Genomic DNA, 15,998 nt, shown 5'->3' with positions numbered 1-15,998 from the left:
GGTTGGGTCTGATATCACAGCTACACAGGTTGGGTCTGATATCACAGCTACACAGGTTGGGTCTGACATCACAGCTACACAGGTTGGGTCTGATATCACAGCTACACAGGTTGGGTCTGATATCACAGCTACACAGGTTGGGTCTGACATCACAGCTACACAGGTTGGGTCTGATATCACAGCTACACAGGTTGGGTCTGACATCACAGCTACACAGGTTGGGTCTGACATCACAGCTACACAGGTTGGGTCTGACATCACAGCTACACAGGTTGGGTCTGACATCACAGCTACACAGGTTGGGTCTGATATCACAGCTACACAGGTTGGGTCTGATATCACAGCTACACAGGTTGGATCTGACATCACAGCTACACAGGTTGGGTCTGACATCACAGCTACACAGGTTGGGTCTGACATCACAGCTACACAGGTTGGGTCTGACATCACAGCTACACAGGTTGGGTCTGATATCACAGCTACACAGGTTGGGTCTGATATCACAGCTACACAGGTTGGATCTGACATCACAGCTACACAGGTTGGGTCTGATATCACAGCTACACAAGTTGGATCTGACATCACAGCTACACAGGTTGGGTCTGACATCACAGCTACACAGGTTGGGTCTGACATCAAAGGGTGGGTCTGACATCACAGCTACACAGGTTGGGTCTGACATCACAGCTACACAGGTTGGGTCTGACATCACAGGTTGGGTCTGACATCACAGCTACACAGGTTGGGTCTGACATCACAGCTACACAGGTTGGGTCTGACATCAAAGGGTGGGTCTGACATCAAAGCTACACAGGTTGGGTCTGACATCACAGCTACAAAGGTTGGGTCTGACATCAAAGGGTGGGTCTGACATCACAGCTACACAGGTTGGGTCTGACATCACAGCTACACAGGTTGGGTCTGACATCACAGCTACACAGGTTGGATCTGACATCACAGCTACACAGGTTGGGTCTGACATCACAGCTACACAGGTTGGGTCTGACATCAAAGGGTGGGTCTGACATCACAGCTACACAGGTTGGGTCTGACATCACAGGTACACAGGTTGGGTCTGACATCAAAGGGTGGGTCTGACATCACAGGTTGGGTCTGACATCACAGCTACACAGGTTGGGTCTGACATCACAGCTACACAGGTTGGGTCTGACATCAAAGGGTGGGTCTGACATCACAGGTTGGGTCTGACATCACAGCTACACAGGTTGGGTCTGATATCAAAGGGTGGGTCTGACATCACAGGTTGGGTCTGACATCACAGCTACACAGGTTGGGTCTGACATCACAGCTACACAGGTTGGGTCTGACATCACAGCTACACAGGTTGGGTGTGACATCAAAGGTTGGGTCTGACATCACAGCTACACAGGTTGGGTCTGACATCACAGCTACACAGGTTGGGTCTGACATCACAGCTACACAGGTTGGGTCTGATATCACAGCTACACAGGTTGGATCTGACATCACAGCTACACAGGTTGGGTCTGATATCACAGCTACACAGGTTGGATCTGACATCACAGCTACACAGGTTGGGTCTGACATCACAGCTACACAGGTTGGGTCTGACATCACAGCTACACGGGTTGGGTCTGATATCACAGCTACACAGGTTGGGTCTGACATCACAGCTACACAGGTTGGGTCTGACATCACAGCTACACAGGTTGGATCTGACATCACAGCTACACAGGTTGGGTCTGATATCACAGCTACACAGGTTGGATCTGACATCACAGCTACACAGGTTGGGTCTGATATCACAGCGACACAGGTTGGATCTGACATCACAGCTACACAGGTGGGGTCTGATAGCACAGCTACACAGGTTGGATCTGACATCATAGCTACACAGGTTGGGTCTGATATCACAGCTACACAGGTTGGGTCTGACATCACAGCTACACAGGTTGGGTCTGACATCACAGCTACACAGGTTGGGTCTGACATCACAGCTACACAGGTTGGGTCTGACATCACAGCTGCACAGGTTGGGTCTGATATCACAGCTACACAGGTTGGTTCTGATATCAAAGCTACACAGATTGGATCTGACATCACAGCTACACAGGTTGGGTCTGACATCACAGCTATACAGGGTGGGTCTGACATCACAGCGACACAGGTTGGGTCTGACATCACAGCTACACAGGTTGGGTCTGACATCAAAGGGTGGGTCTGACATCACAGCTACACAGGTTGGGTCTGACATCACAGCTACACAGGTTGGGTCTGACATCACAGCTACACAGGTTGGATCTGACATCACAGCTACACAGGTTGGGTCTGATATCACAGCTACACAGGTTGGGTCTGACATCACAGCTACACAGGTTGGATCTGACATCACAGCTACACAGGTTGGGTCTGATATCACAGCTACGCAGGTTGGGTCTGACATCACAGCTACACAGGTTGGGTCTGACATCACAGCTACACAGGTTGCATCTGACATCACAGCTACACGGGTTGGGTCTGATATCACAGCTACACAGGTTGGATCTGACATCACAGCTACACAGGTTGGGTCTGATATCACAGCTACACAGGTTGGATCTGACATCACAGCTACACAGGTTGGGTCTGATATCACAGCTACACAGGTTGTGTCTGATATCACAGCTACACAGGTTGGGTCTGACATCACAGCTACACAGGTTGGGTCTGATATCACAGCTACAAAGGTTGGGTCTGACATCACAGCTACAAAGGTTGGGTCTGATATCACAGCTACACAGGTTGGGTCTGATATCACAGCTACACAGGTTGGGTCTGACATCACAGCTACACAGATTGGGTCTGACATCACAGCTACACAGGTTGGGTCTGACATCACAGCTACACAGGTTGGGTCTGACATCAAAGGGTGGGTCTGACATCACAGCTACACAGGTTGGGTCTGACATCAAAGGGTGGGTCTGACATCACAGCTACTCAGGTTGGATCTGACATCACAGGTTGGGTCTGACATCACAGATACACAGGTTGGGTCTGACATCACAGCTACACAGGTTGGGTCTGATATCACAGCTACACAGGTTGGGTCTGACATCACAGCTACACAGGTTGGGTCTGACATCACAGCTACACAGGTTGGGTCTGACATCACAGCTACACAGGTTGGGTCTGACATCAAAGGGTGGGTCTGACATCACAGCTACACAGGTTGGGTCTGACATCAAAGGGTGGGTCTGACATCACAGCTACTCAGGTTGGATCTGACATCACAGGTTGGGTCTGACATCACAGATACACAGGTTGGGTCTGACATCACAGCTACACAGGTTGGGTCTGATATCACAGCTACACAGGTTGGATCTGACATCACAGCTACACAGGTTGGGTCTGATATCACAGCTTCACAGGTTGGATCTGACATCACAGCTACACAGGTTGGGTCTGATATCACAGCTACACAGGTTGGATCTGACATCACAGCTACACAGGTTGGGTCTGATATCACAGCTACACAGGTTGGGTCTGACATCACAGCTACACAGGTTGGGTCTGACATCACAGCTACACAGGTTGGGTCTGACATCACAGCTACACAGGTTGGGTCTGACATCAAAGGGTGGGTCTGACATCACAGCTACACAGGTTGGGTCTGACATCAAAGGGTGGGTCTGACATCACAGCTACTCAGGTTGGATCTGACATCACAGGTTGGGTCTGACATCACAGATACACAGGTTGGGTCTGACATCACAGCTACACAGGTTGGATCTGACATCACAGCTACACAGGTTGGGTCTGATATCACAGCTTCACAGGTTGGATCTGACATCACAGCTACACAGGTTGGGTCTGATATCACAGCTACACAGGTTGGATCTGACATCATAGCTACACAGGTTGGGTCTGATATCACAGCTACACAGGTTGGGTCTGACATCACAGCTACACAGGTTGGGGTCTGACATCACAGCTACACAGGTTGGGTCTGACATCACAGCTACACAGGTTGGGTCTGACATCAAAGGGTGGGTCTGACATCACAGCTACACAGGTTGGGTCTGACATCACAGCTACACAGGTTGGGTCTGACATCACAGCTACACAGGTTGGGTCTGACATCACAGCTACACAGGTTGGGTCTGTCATCACAGCTATATAGCACACTCACAATCTCTGACTTTACTGAATGTTCAGTTTCTGCCATCTTCTCTCTGCCAGAGTGAACTGTAACCTTGCCCTGGGCTAGCAGCTGAACAGGGAACAGTGTTCAGCTGACACAGCACTAATGACCTCTAACACACTCACAGAAACACACACATTGCTAAATGGATGTTATGAGGCTCTGACCTTGAGTTAGGGGGCAACTGCATGCGAGTGACATATTTTGAAGTTGAATTTCCCTGTAGTTGGTGAGAACGGTTTGTGACAACCCAGCGTGGTTCTACTATTTCACTGATCACTTAACCAACACAGGGTGTGTGTGCTGCCCACCAAGGTGTGTGTGTGTGTGTGTGTGTGTGTGTGTGTGTGTGTGTGTGTGTGTGTGTGTGTGTGTGTGTGTGTGTGTGTGTGTGTGTGTGTGTGTGTGTGTGTGTGTGTGTGTGTGTGTGTGTGTGTGTGTGTGTGTGTGTGTGTGTGTGTGTGTGTTTGTGTGTGTTTATTTGAGTAAGTGAGTACAGTACAAACACCGGCACTGAGAGTTTACCTGACCCTGTCAAAACTACTCTGGGTAAGTCCACACATGAATAGAGGGCGCTGGGTGTGCAGGGTTGATAGGGATTAGGGATAAGATGTTAATGCCCCAAGACACCCCTTCTCTTTTCTCTCCCGTGTATTTACCTGTTCTCTGCTCCCACTACTGCACTGGACTCCCAAACGTACACTGACACACACACCGTCCATCCAGCACTATGAAGACTGTCCTGGCTCTGCTGATGTTGGTATGCCTGGCCTGCCACAGTAAGTCTCTGTACATGTAGCTGGCAGTCTCTCTACATTTAGCTGGCAGGGTTATTTACTCAACTAGAGGGGGACCTTCTAGGGGTTTCAGGGTTTTCTAAGAGTTTATAAGGGGTTAAACGGTGGGTCTGAATCTAGTCTACTGGGTAGTGTTAAAGCTGGGTTCAGGTTAGAAATGATGTCTTGTTTATCTGATGGGAGGCAAAGGAATGATAAGAGCTTATTTGGATCACGGAACTGACCCAGAGAGAAGTCGATGCTATCCCTAACCATAGGTCAACACTATTCATAACTGTACCAGATGGTAATATTTCAATTTTAGTCATCATATTGGTAGGGGTTGTGTGGAACACTTTCGACACCTTCTACAGTCCATGCCCCAATGAATTGAGGCTGTTCAGAAGGCAAAAGGGGAGGTGTGACTCAATATTAGGAAGGTGTGCCTTGAAGTGCTAGTGAAGGGCTGTGTTCACCTGTCTGTCTGGTTGTCTGTGTGTTTTTCTGTTTCAGCGTGGTCTTATTTGTTCATAAAAGCCCAAGGGTTGACAGGACAGGAAACATGGCCAGGGTCAGTCTGAGTTGTCACAGACACAGCCTTAGAGTTATTTGTACATCATCAGATATCAGTTTGTTGTTATGGGCTCCTAGTTCCTCGGAGACAACGTGTGCATGGTGAGACAGAGAGGTCTCACTTTCAGAGTGAGTGCTAGTCTGTCTGTGAGACCTAGTCTGTCTGTGAGTGCTAGTCTGTCTGTTAGTGCTAGTCTGTCTGTGAGTGCTAGTTGTAAATGCTGCTTCGTCTCATCTCAGATGTTCTCTCCTGTTTCATGTCTAAAGGCCATGCACTGAAGTGTCACTCATGCGTAGCGTCCAATGAGGGTGATTGTATCAAACAAGGCTCCACCACCTGCCCTCAATTCGCCGACGCCTGCTCCACTATTACAGGACAGAGTAAGCACACACACAAACTCTCACCCCCTGCACAAAAATAACTTTCATGACCAAAGCTTGCAGCATTCTTTTCAGACTCTAGATGTCAGGCTAGTTCTAGGACAACACCACCATCACCACTATATTATTGGATAGGTATAAGTTATATGTAATTAGACGAAAGCATTCCCCCCATTGAGGCTGTATAGGGTGTATATTATCAGTGTTCTAGCTACTGTGGAACTGACATGAACACATCTTGTACAAAACTGATTTTAATGCTAAATACATATGTCTTTATGCTACTATAATACATCACACACTAAATTAATAGCCACACAAATTTGATGACTACATACGTATGAATGTCTTTCTCTCTCTCTTTTGTCAGCAGTCTCTCTCCTTTCCCCTGTAATCAGTATGTGTGTGTGTGTGTGTGTGTGTGTGTGTGTGTGTGTGTGTGTGTGTGTGTGTGTGTGTGTGTGTGTGTGTGTGTGTGTGTGTGTGTGTGTGTGTGTGTGTGTGTGTGTGTGTGTGTGTGTGTGTGTGTGTGTGTGCGTGTGTGTGTTCTCTCATCTCTGAGGTTTCTGGATAAGTTCCCAGCAGCTTTTATCAACCACAACCCGCTGGGTCTGTGGGAGAGAAGGGGGAAGAGTGGGAGGGAGTGAGGCAGGGGCTAGGGCCAAGAAGAGGGAAGAGTGGAAGCGGGGCAGGGGCTAGGGCTAAGAAGAGGGAAAAGTGGGAGAAGGGGCAGGGGCTAGGGCCAAGAAGAGGGAAAAGTGGGAGAAGGGGCAGGGGCAGGGTTTAGGGCCAAGAAGAGGGAAGAGTGGGAGCGGGGCAGGGGCTAGGGCCAAGAAGAGGGAAGAGTGGGAGCGGGGCAGGGGCTAGGGCCAAGAAGAGGGAAGAGTGGGAGCGGGGCAGGGGCTAGGGCTAAGAAGAGGGAAGAGTGGGAGCGGGGCAGGGGCTAGGGCTAAGAATAGGGAAGAGTGGGAGCGGAGCAGGGGCAGGGGTTAGGGCCAAGAAGAGGGAAGAGTGGGAGCGGGGCAGGGGCTAGGGCCAAGAAGAGGGAAGAGTGGGAGAAGGGGCAGGGGCTAGGGCCAAGAAGAGGGAAAAGTGGGAGCGGAGCAGGGGCTAGGGCCAAGAAGAGGGAAAAGTGGGAGCGGGGCAGGGGCTCGGGCCAAGAAGAGGGAAGAGTGGGAGGGAGTGAGGCAGGGGCTAGGGCCAAGAAGAGGGAAGAGTGGGAGCGGGGCAGGGGCTAGGGCCAAGAAGAGGGAAAAGTGGGAGCGGGACTAGGGCCAAGAAGAGGCAGATTGAAGGACGAGGAGGAGAGTATGAAACCATGGTTCAACAGGGCTGGAATAAGCCAATACTGACTCTCCTTCCTCACACCTTTCCTGTCCCTCCTCTCTCCCTTCCTCCTGTTTCAGACACGGTGATGAAGTCATGCTCCTACAAGGCGTTCTGTGATCAGGCCCGCAATGGCAACTCTGAAGCCAAGATGGAGTGTTGTTTCTCGGACGACTGCAACGGGCCCCATAAGGGCCACCGCCACGGGGAGCACAATAACACAGCTAGTGGTCTGGGAGCCAGCCCTGCTCTACTACTTGGGGCTCTGATGCTCCGCATGGCCCTCAGCAGGCTCTAAACTCCTGATTTGATATATATATATATATATATATATATATATATATATATATACACAATGGGGCAAAAAAGTATTTAGTCAGCCACCAATTGTGCAAGTTCTCCCACTTAAAAAGATGAGAGAGGCCTGTCATTTTCATCATAGGTGCACTTCAACTATGACAGACAAAATGAGAGGAAAAGAAATCCAGAAAATCACATTGTAGGATTTTTTATGAATTTATTTGCAAATTATGGTGGAAAATAAGTATTTAGTCACCTACAAACAAGCAAGATTTCTGGCTCTCACAGACCTGTAACTTCTTCTTTAAGAGGCTCCTCTGTCCTCCACTCGTTGCCTGTATTAATGGCACTTGAACTTGTTATCAGTATAAAAGACACCGGTCCCCAACCTCAAACAGTCACACTCCAAACTCCACTATGGCCAAGACCAAAGAGCTGTCAAAGGACACCAGAAACAAAATTGTAGACCTGCACCAGGCTGGGAAGACTGAATCTGCAATAGGTAAGCAGCTTGGTTTGAAGAAATCAACTGTGGGAGCAATTATTAGGAAATGGAAGACATACAAGACCACTGATAATATCCCTCAATCTGGGGCTCCACGCAAGATCTCACCCCGTGGGGTCAAAATGATCACAAGAATGGTGAGCAAAAATCCCAGAACCACACGGGGGGACCTAGTGAATGACCAAGGTAACAAAGCCCTACCATCAGTAACACACTACGCCGCCAGGGACTAAAATCCTGCAGTGCCAGACGTGTCCCCCTGCTTAAGCCAGTACATGTCCAGGCCCATCTGAAGTTTGCTAGAGAGCATTTGGATGATCCAGAAGAAGATTGGGAGAATGTCATATGGTCAGATGAAACCAAAATATAACTTTTTGGTAAAAACTCAACTCGTCGTGTTTGGAGGACAAAGAATGCTGAGTTGCATCCAAAGAACACCAAACCTACTGTGAAGCATGGGGGTGGAAACATCATGCTTTGGGGCTATATGGGGTTACTGGGCTTAGTAGAGAATGTGTGTGCGTTGCCTGTGGTGGGGGGTCATAAAAGCACATTCAACCAAGTTTAAAAACAGATGGAACTGATGTATCATACCATATGACTCTATGATGCAGTTGTGTATCTGTAACCAGTCATATATAAATAAATATATATATAAAAATAAAATGAGTTGTTTGATTTATTCAGCGATAGACTGGAGCTCCTGTAGTGTCAGTAGACTCTGGGTGCATGCATCCAGGCTGGGTATACAACTATGCATGTACAGTGAGCTCCAAAAGTATTGGGACAGTGACACATTTTTTGTTGTTTTGGCTCTATACTCCGGCACTTTGGATTTGTCAGGTGAACTGTTCAGAAATTAAAGCACCTTTTGTACATATTCCCCCCAAATTCTCTTATGTGTATTAAAAGTAGTCAAACGTGTAGTATTTGGTCCCATATTTCTAGCACACAAAGATGACATGGCGGGCGGCAGGTAGCCTAGTGGTTAGACCGTTGGGCCAGTAACCGAAAGGTTGCTAGATTGAATCCCTGAGTTGACAAGGTAATAATCTGTCATTCTGCCCCTGAACAAGGCAGTGAACCCACTGTTCCCCTGAACAAGGCAGTTAACCCACTGTTCCCCTGAACAAGGCAGTTAACCCACTGTTCCCCTGAACAAGGCAGTTAACCCACTGTTCCCCTGAACAAGGCAGTTAACCCACTGTTCCCCTGAACAAGGCAGTTAACCCACTGTTCCCCTGAACAATGCAGTTAACCCACTGTTCCCCTGAACAAGGCAGTTAACCCACTGTTCCCCTGAACAATGCAGTTAACCCACTGTTCCTAGGCCATCATTGTAAATAAGACTTTGTTCTTAACTGACTTGCCTAGTTAAATAAAGGTTCACATTTGTTTTTAAATGACATCAAGCTTGAGACTCTACAAACTTGTTGGATGCATTTGTTGTTTGTTTTGATTGTTTCAGATCATTTTGTGCCCAATAGAAATTCATGGTAAATAATGTATTGTGTCATTTTGGAGTCACTTTTATTGTAAATAATTATAGAATACGTTTCTAAACACTTCTACATTAATGTGTATGCTACCATGATTACAGATAGTCTTGAATGAATCGTGACAATACATTATTTACAATGTATTTATATTGGGCACAAAATAATCTGAAACACAACCAAAACATGCATCCAACAAGTTTGTAGATTCACAAGCTTGATGTAATCATTGCATGCTAGGAATATGGAACCAAATACTAAACTTTTCACTACTTTAATACACATACAGTATAAGTGAATTTGTTCCATGTACAAAAAGTGCTTTAATTTCTAAATAGTTTACACGATATGGTTGGTGGCACCTTAATTAGGGAAGACAGGATCGTGGTAATGGCTGGCTCAGAATGAGTGAAATAGTATCAAATACATCAAACACGCTTTCCATGTGTTTGATGCCATTCCATTTGCTCTGTTCCAGCCATTATTATGAGCTGTCCTCCCTTCAGCAGCCTCCACTGGTTTATAGCTGGGGCAGATCTAAACATGCCAGTAGCAGTGTGCATGTATGATACTATTGGTTAGTGCTGAGCCCACAGTAGGCCTAGTGTTGGGCTTGTCCCCATAGTTACCCCCTACTGTCTGTTACGGCACTCTTCAGCCTTCAAACATCATGAATTAAACAGAAACTAAAACACAGACAATATGTTTGTTCATATTGTTATGCTTTAATATTTATTTAGAAATAAACATGTTATTGCAGCCTTACTTTTTCCTTCTATCGCTCTGCAGTTGGTTTTGTTGTGTGTGTGTGTGTGTGGGACAATAATTCCGCCCCACATCACGGTGCGTGCCGCCAACATGCTGCGAAGTTGTTTCATTTATCACATCTGAGCAGGAATGAATGAGTCAAGATATTTTGGATGTGCAACCTAATCCAGTGATTGACATGCATTTTGGGTTGACAATTAGGCTATAGTTGCTATATATTACTCCAGAATATGCTGGTATTTTTTTCAACACATTATCTACATCGGTACAGTGTTTACTCCACTAAAAGTTTTGCGATTATGCTGCGGTACTTAGAGGTAATTTTTGGTTTAGTACGGTACCCTGCGTCACCACTTCATTGCTCCAGACCAGCACAAGGGGGAGTTAGAGCACTGATTATGCTTTTGGGTCCTACTGTGTCTCTAACTGACAATGAATGGGCGACAAACCTACATAGAAACTGATAATTGTGCACGACTTCAGTATTACTTACTACAACTGTTGTTACACTAAGGTTATTATTTTATTTTGTCCGGATTATTTTGCTCTTACTGTAGTGTAACCCACTACCGACTGGTCACGTTGTACAGCACCTAAGTGGCACAACGGTCTAAGACACTGAGTAGCAGTGCAAGCTGTGTTGGTACAGATGCTGGTTCAATACCTGTACTGGCCTCAACTGGGAGACCCATGAGATGACTGTAGGTTTTTGGTTTCTCCCCCTCTAAAAACAGAAAGAAATCATTCAAAATAACAAACTGGCTTTATTTACAAATTAGTAATAATGTCTCACCCCCTATTAAATGGCCTTTTCCCTCTCTCATTTTATGTTATTTGAAAAAACAAAATCCCCCAAATATTGTTATTTTTTTAAACAAAGCAAATATTATTAATTTAGAATGATATAAAAGCTCCTTGGATATTCTCACAGATATATTATCAACCCTATCATTAGCAGGACAATATATATTGGTCATGGCTCCCGAGTGGTGCACAATGGGATTGGCTTGCAGTTCTCCAGCTGTATCCACTGAAAGCGCACAAGGCTCAAGGCATGAGGGCAGTGGGCACTGGATGGGCCTACAGAGCCGTGCACAGAAGACAGACCTAGCCCATGGGGAAGGGGGGGGAACCCCCACCCCCCCACACTGGGTAGCACAGAGCAACACTTTAAGGGGCATTGCACTAATAATGGCGCTGGCTAGGGAAACATTCCCACTGTTCTTAGTGCCAGTCTGTTTTAGTTTGAACGTGCAATGTAAATAATGATAACATCTTTATGCTTTCGTTAATAAAATAATGATAAAAACTCTTTCAAAATACCGATGTTTATTTACTTATGGATCCATAACGAATTACTATGGGAATAAATATCACTGAATTGCAGAAATATTGGAACAAAGTGGTCTAATGAAGATAAACAAATTGTTGCTTACGGTCAGGACTAATCTTCGAAAGAGGTGTTTTTCCCACAATTTTATTTTTAAATGGATTTTTCTCTTGAGCACATGTGGGAGAGGAAAGTGGCTCGCTCATCACAGTAGCAGGCCTCAGCGAGGGCACAGGGCAGACACTTTCGTTACAGGAATCATGAGAATAATGCTCTTCACTGTTTGACCAAATCATGGTCTAAGCCACCCATGAAATAGCTGAAGACAGAGTCGGAGCAGGTTTCTTTGCTGATGTCGTGTTTGACTTTGAATTTGCGTGACCTCCGGTATTAGAGAATCAGGCTGGTCTGTCTTGGTAGGGGGGCCAGTCTTTGCCCACTGATCAGCCAAAGGCTCATTATAGATTAGTATAACAGAGAAAAATCTTAATAGGCCCATATCACCTTTTTTTTTTTTAAAAAAAAGGTTTTATTTCTGTATGTCAATTTCAACCAGCCCATCCAACTAAATAATGGTCCAGCCAATCCACCCCTGTGCAGCATGCTAGCATGAGACTGTCAGTGGGTGGCATCACTGGAAATGTTGAGTCCGTAGATTTAGACTCTCTCCGCTGTTTGTGACCTCTGACCTAGTTACAGCCCACAGGACGTGAGGTCACTCAGGTAGCATTTTGTTCGCTTGTGGTTAACAGACCCCACTTACTTCCTCCTCCGACCTCCAGTCTTCTCCATAGAGAGAGCACACAGGTCCATGTTGTTTCTACTGAACACTGGCTTCCTTTCTGTCTCTGTCTCAGACTATATAATAACTCTATGTATGGCAGGCTCAGGTAAGGACAGTTGGATATGAGGCAGAGAAAACAACTGGTCTAGACAAGGATACAGATCGCGTTCCCTGATCATTGAATTCAGACAGAATATCTACCCCATACAGGCTAATCAGAGTAGCTCTGTGCACCATAGCAGACTTAACTTCACTTCTATTTCCTGTCAGCCTAGTCGCCATCTGGGGGGAGACAAACACAGAATGAGACACAGGGGAGAGAGAGAGAGAGAGACACAGAGACACAGACAGAGGGGTGGGGGGGAGACAAACACAGAATGAGACACAGGGAGAGAGAGAGAGAGAGAGAGAGAGAGAGAGAGAGACACAGAGACACAGACAGAGGGGGTGGGGGGAGACAAACACAGAATGAGACACAGAAGAGAGACACAGAGACACAGACAGAGGGGGGGGGGGAGACAAACACAGAATGAGACACAGAGAGAGAGAGAGAGAGAGAGAGAGAGAGACACAGAGACACAGACAGAGGGGGTGGGGGGGGGTGAAATCCTGAATCATATGATGTGACTTTGACCCAGTTCCCATAGCGATGCTGCCAGCTGAGAGAGGGAGGAAAGAATGATAGAAGACAACAAGGAAAGAAGGGAAGAGATAAATGGTTAGAATATCTTGCTCTGTTTATGAGAATGTATCATAAATGCAGGGAACTAGCATATTTAATAGCCTAGGTAGGCCCTATAACCTACAATAAATAAAGCATAGGTCCACAATCAATTAGACTGTTTCCGATATACATGAAGCCTAGTGAGTGGTAGACCAATTAATGTTTGAGACAGTGTCTGCTGTTAGTCTGGCTCAAGGCCATACACCAACCTTTTGGGGGGTATGTACTTACACAAAACAAAACATGTTTTTTCCGCAACCATGGTCACGGATTGAGCAATTATTACAAGGGAAAGCAGCACAATCTGATGAGTAAATTTTCCTATTTTACAAAACTATTTTGAACGTATTAAGAACTACCAATACAATTCCAGTAAAAATAGAAGATTAAGAAATACTGGCCAACCATTACTATATCCAACCCCTCTCCATGTGTTGCCTCTATCATGTATCCCAGTGGTTCACACTTCTTGACCCACAACACCCAAAAAGAAGTGGTACAAAACTCGTGACCCCCCACGCGCACATCTGCTGTGTATTTACTTACATTTTAACTAGGAATGTCAGTTAAGAACGCAATCTTGTTTACAATGGACGGCATACCCAGGTCAAACTAACCTGGATGATGCTGGGCCAATTGTGCACCACCCTATGGGACTCCCAATCACGGCCTGTTGTGATACAGCCTGGAATCAAACCAGGATCTGTAGTGATACCTCTAATAAGGAGATGCAGTGCCTTCCGTCACTCTGGAGCATAAATGTTGCCTGTCATTATACCCATAAACGCTGATACATTTTCAAAACACAGAAATAAATTGCATTTTAGACCTGCATTTGGAACTGAAAGTCATTCAAGTTAGCAGCCAATATCAACTAGGGATATATCATGTCAATTCTCTAGAGTCCAGAGCAGGCAAAATCATATGGTCTGCTTGTAGCAGAGGTTGCAGGATTGGTAGATGGAAAGCATGTTCTGTCTGCGCAGCTTGGTCTCCAAGACTAGACGTAACATTGTTAATGTATATTCAGGACATTCAAATTCATATGATACAGTGGGGGGAAAAGTATTTATTCAGCCACCAATTGTGCAAGTTCTCCCACTTAAAAAGATTAGAGGCCTGTAATTTATCATAGGTACACTTCAACAATGACAGACAAAATGAGGAAAAGAATCCAGAAAATCACATTGTAGGATTTTTAATGAATTTATTTGCAAATTATGGTGGAAAATAAGTATTTGGTCACCTACAAACAAGCAAGATTTCTGGCTCTCAAAAACCTGTAACTTCTTCTTTAAGAGGCTCCTCTGTCTTCCACTCATTACCTGTATTAATGGCACCTGTTTGAACTTGTTATCAGTATAAAAGACACCTGTCCACAACCTCATACAGTCACACTTCAAACTCCACTATGGCCAAGATCAAAGAGCTGTCAAAGTACACCAGAAACAACATTTGAGACCTGCACCAGGCTGGGAAGACTGAATCTGCAATAGGTAAGCAGCTTGGTTTGAAGAAATCAACTGTGGGAGCAATTATTAGGAAATGGAAGACATACAAGACCACTGATAATCTCCCTCGATTTGGGGCTCCACGCAAGATCTCACCCTGTGGGGTCAAAATGATCACAAGAACGGTGAGCAAAAATCCCAGAACCACACAGGGGGACCTAGTGAATAACCTGCAGGGTGCTGGGACCAAAGTAACAAAGCCTACCATCAGTAACACACCATGCCGCCAGGGACACAAATCCTGCAGTGCCAGACGTGTCCTCCTGCTTAAGCCAGTACATGTCCAGGCCCGTCTGAAGTTTGCTAGAGAGCATTTGGATGATCCAGAAGAAGATTGGGAGAATGTCATATGGTCAGATGAAACCAAAATATAACTTTTTGGTAAAAACTCAACTCGTCGTGTTTGGAGGACAAAGAATGCTGAGTTGCATCCAAAGAACACCATGCCTACTGTGAAGCATGGGTGGAAACATCATGCTTTGGGGCTGTTTTTCTGCAAAGGGACCAGGACGACTGATCCGTGTAAAGGAAAGAATGAATGGGGCCATGTATCATGAGATTTTGAGTGAAAACCTCCTTCCATCAGCAAGGGCATTGAAGATGAAACGTGGCTGGGTCTTTCAGCATGACAATGATCCCAAACACACCGCCCGGGCAACGAAGGAGTGGCTTCATAAGAAGCATTTCAAGGTCCTGGAGTGGCCTAGCCAGTCTCCAGATCTCAACCCCATAGAAAATCTTTGGAGGGAGTTGAAAGTTTGTGTTGCCCAGCAACAGCCCCAAAACATCACTGCTCTATAGGAGATCTGCATGGAGGAATGGGCCAAAATACCAGCAACAGTGTGTGAAAACCTTGTGAAGACTTACAGAAAACGTTTGACCTCTGTCATTGCCAACAAAGGGTATATAACAAAGTATTGAGATAAACTTTTGTTATTGACCAAATACTTATTTTCCACCATAATTTGCAAATAAATTCATTAAAAATCCTACAATGTGATTTTCTGGATTTTTTTCTCATTTTGTCTGTCATAGTTGAAGTGTACCTATGATGAAAATTATTTTTAAGTGGGAGAACTTGCACAATTGGTGGCTGACTAAATACTTTTTTGCCCCACTGTATGTTACATTTGGTATGCTTACATAGGACAGCTTGTTACTTAAGGAAAAAACGAAAGTAGGGTGGTTGGTTGGGTGGGCGTATAAACCCAAAGGTTGCAAGTTCGAATTTGATCACTGACAACTTTTGCAACTTTTCAACTACTTTTTAAGTACTTTGCAACTACTTGTTGGTTACTGCTTGGTTACTGATGGTGGTGTAAACTACTTGTTAGCTAACCCCGCTAACGTTAGCCACCTAGCTAC

At 45.7% G+C, this 15,998-nt stretch overlaps 1 protein-coding gene across 2 annotated transcripts in view; it reads left to right on the top strand.

The window, feature by feature from the left end:
- LOC127911694 (uncharacterized) overlaps positions 1 to 8,666 on the top strand; it is a 100,702-nt gene extending 92,036 nt beyond the window's left edge. For both annotated transcript variants that reach the window (XR_008078917.1, XM_052478891.1), the window contains exon 2: positions 7,993 to 8,666. The gene's annotated coding sequence lies outside the window, so the exon portion shown is untranslated. The remainder of the gene's footprint in view (positions 1 to 7,992) is intronic.
- Positions 8,667 to 15,998: the final 7,332 nt, after the last annotated feature.

Source organism: Oncorhynchus keta, chromosome 25, assembly GCF_023373465.1.
Source record: "Oncorhynchus keta strain PuntledgeMale-10-30-2019 chromosome 25, Oket_V2, whole genome shotgun sequence".
NCBI lineage: Eukaryota > Metazoa > Chordata > Actinopteri > Salmoniformes > Salmonidae > Oncorhynchus > Oncorhynchus keta.
Note: the sequence above shows the minus strand (reverse complement) of the source record. Positions and strands in the feature narration are given on the sequence as shown.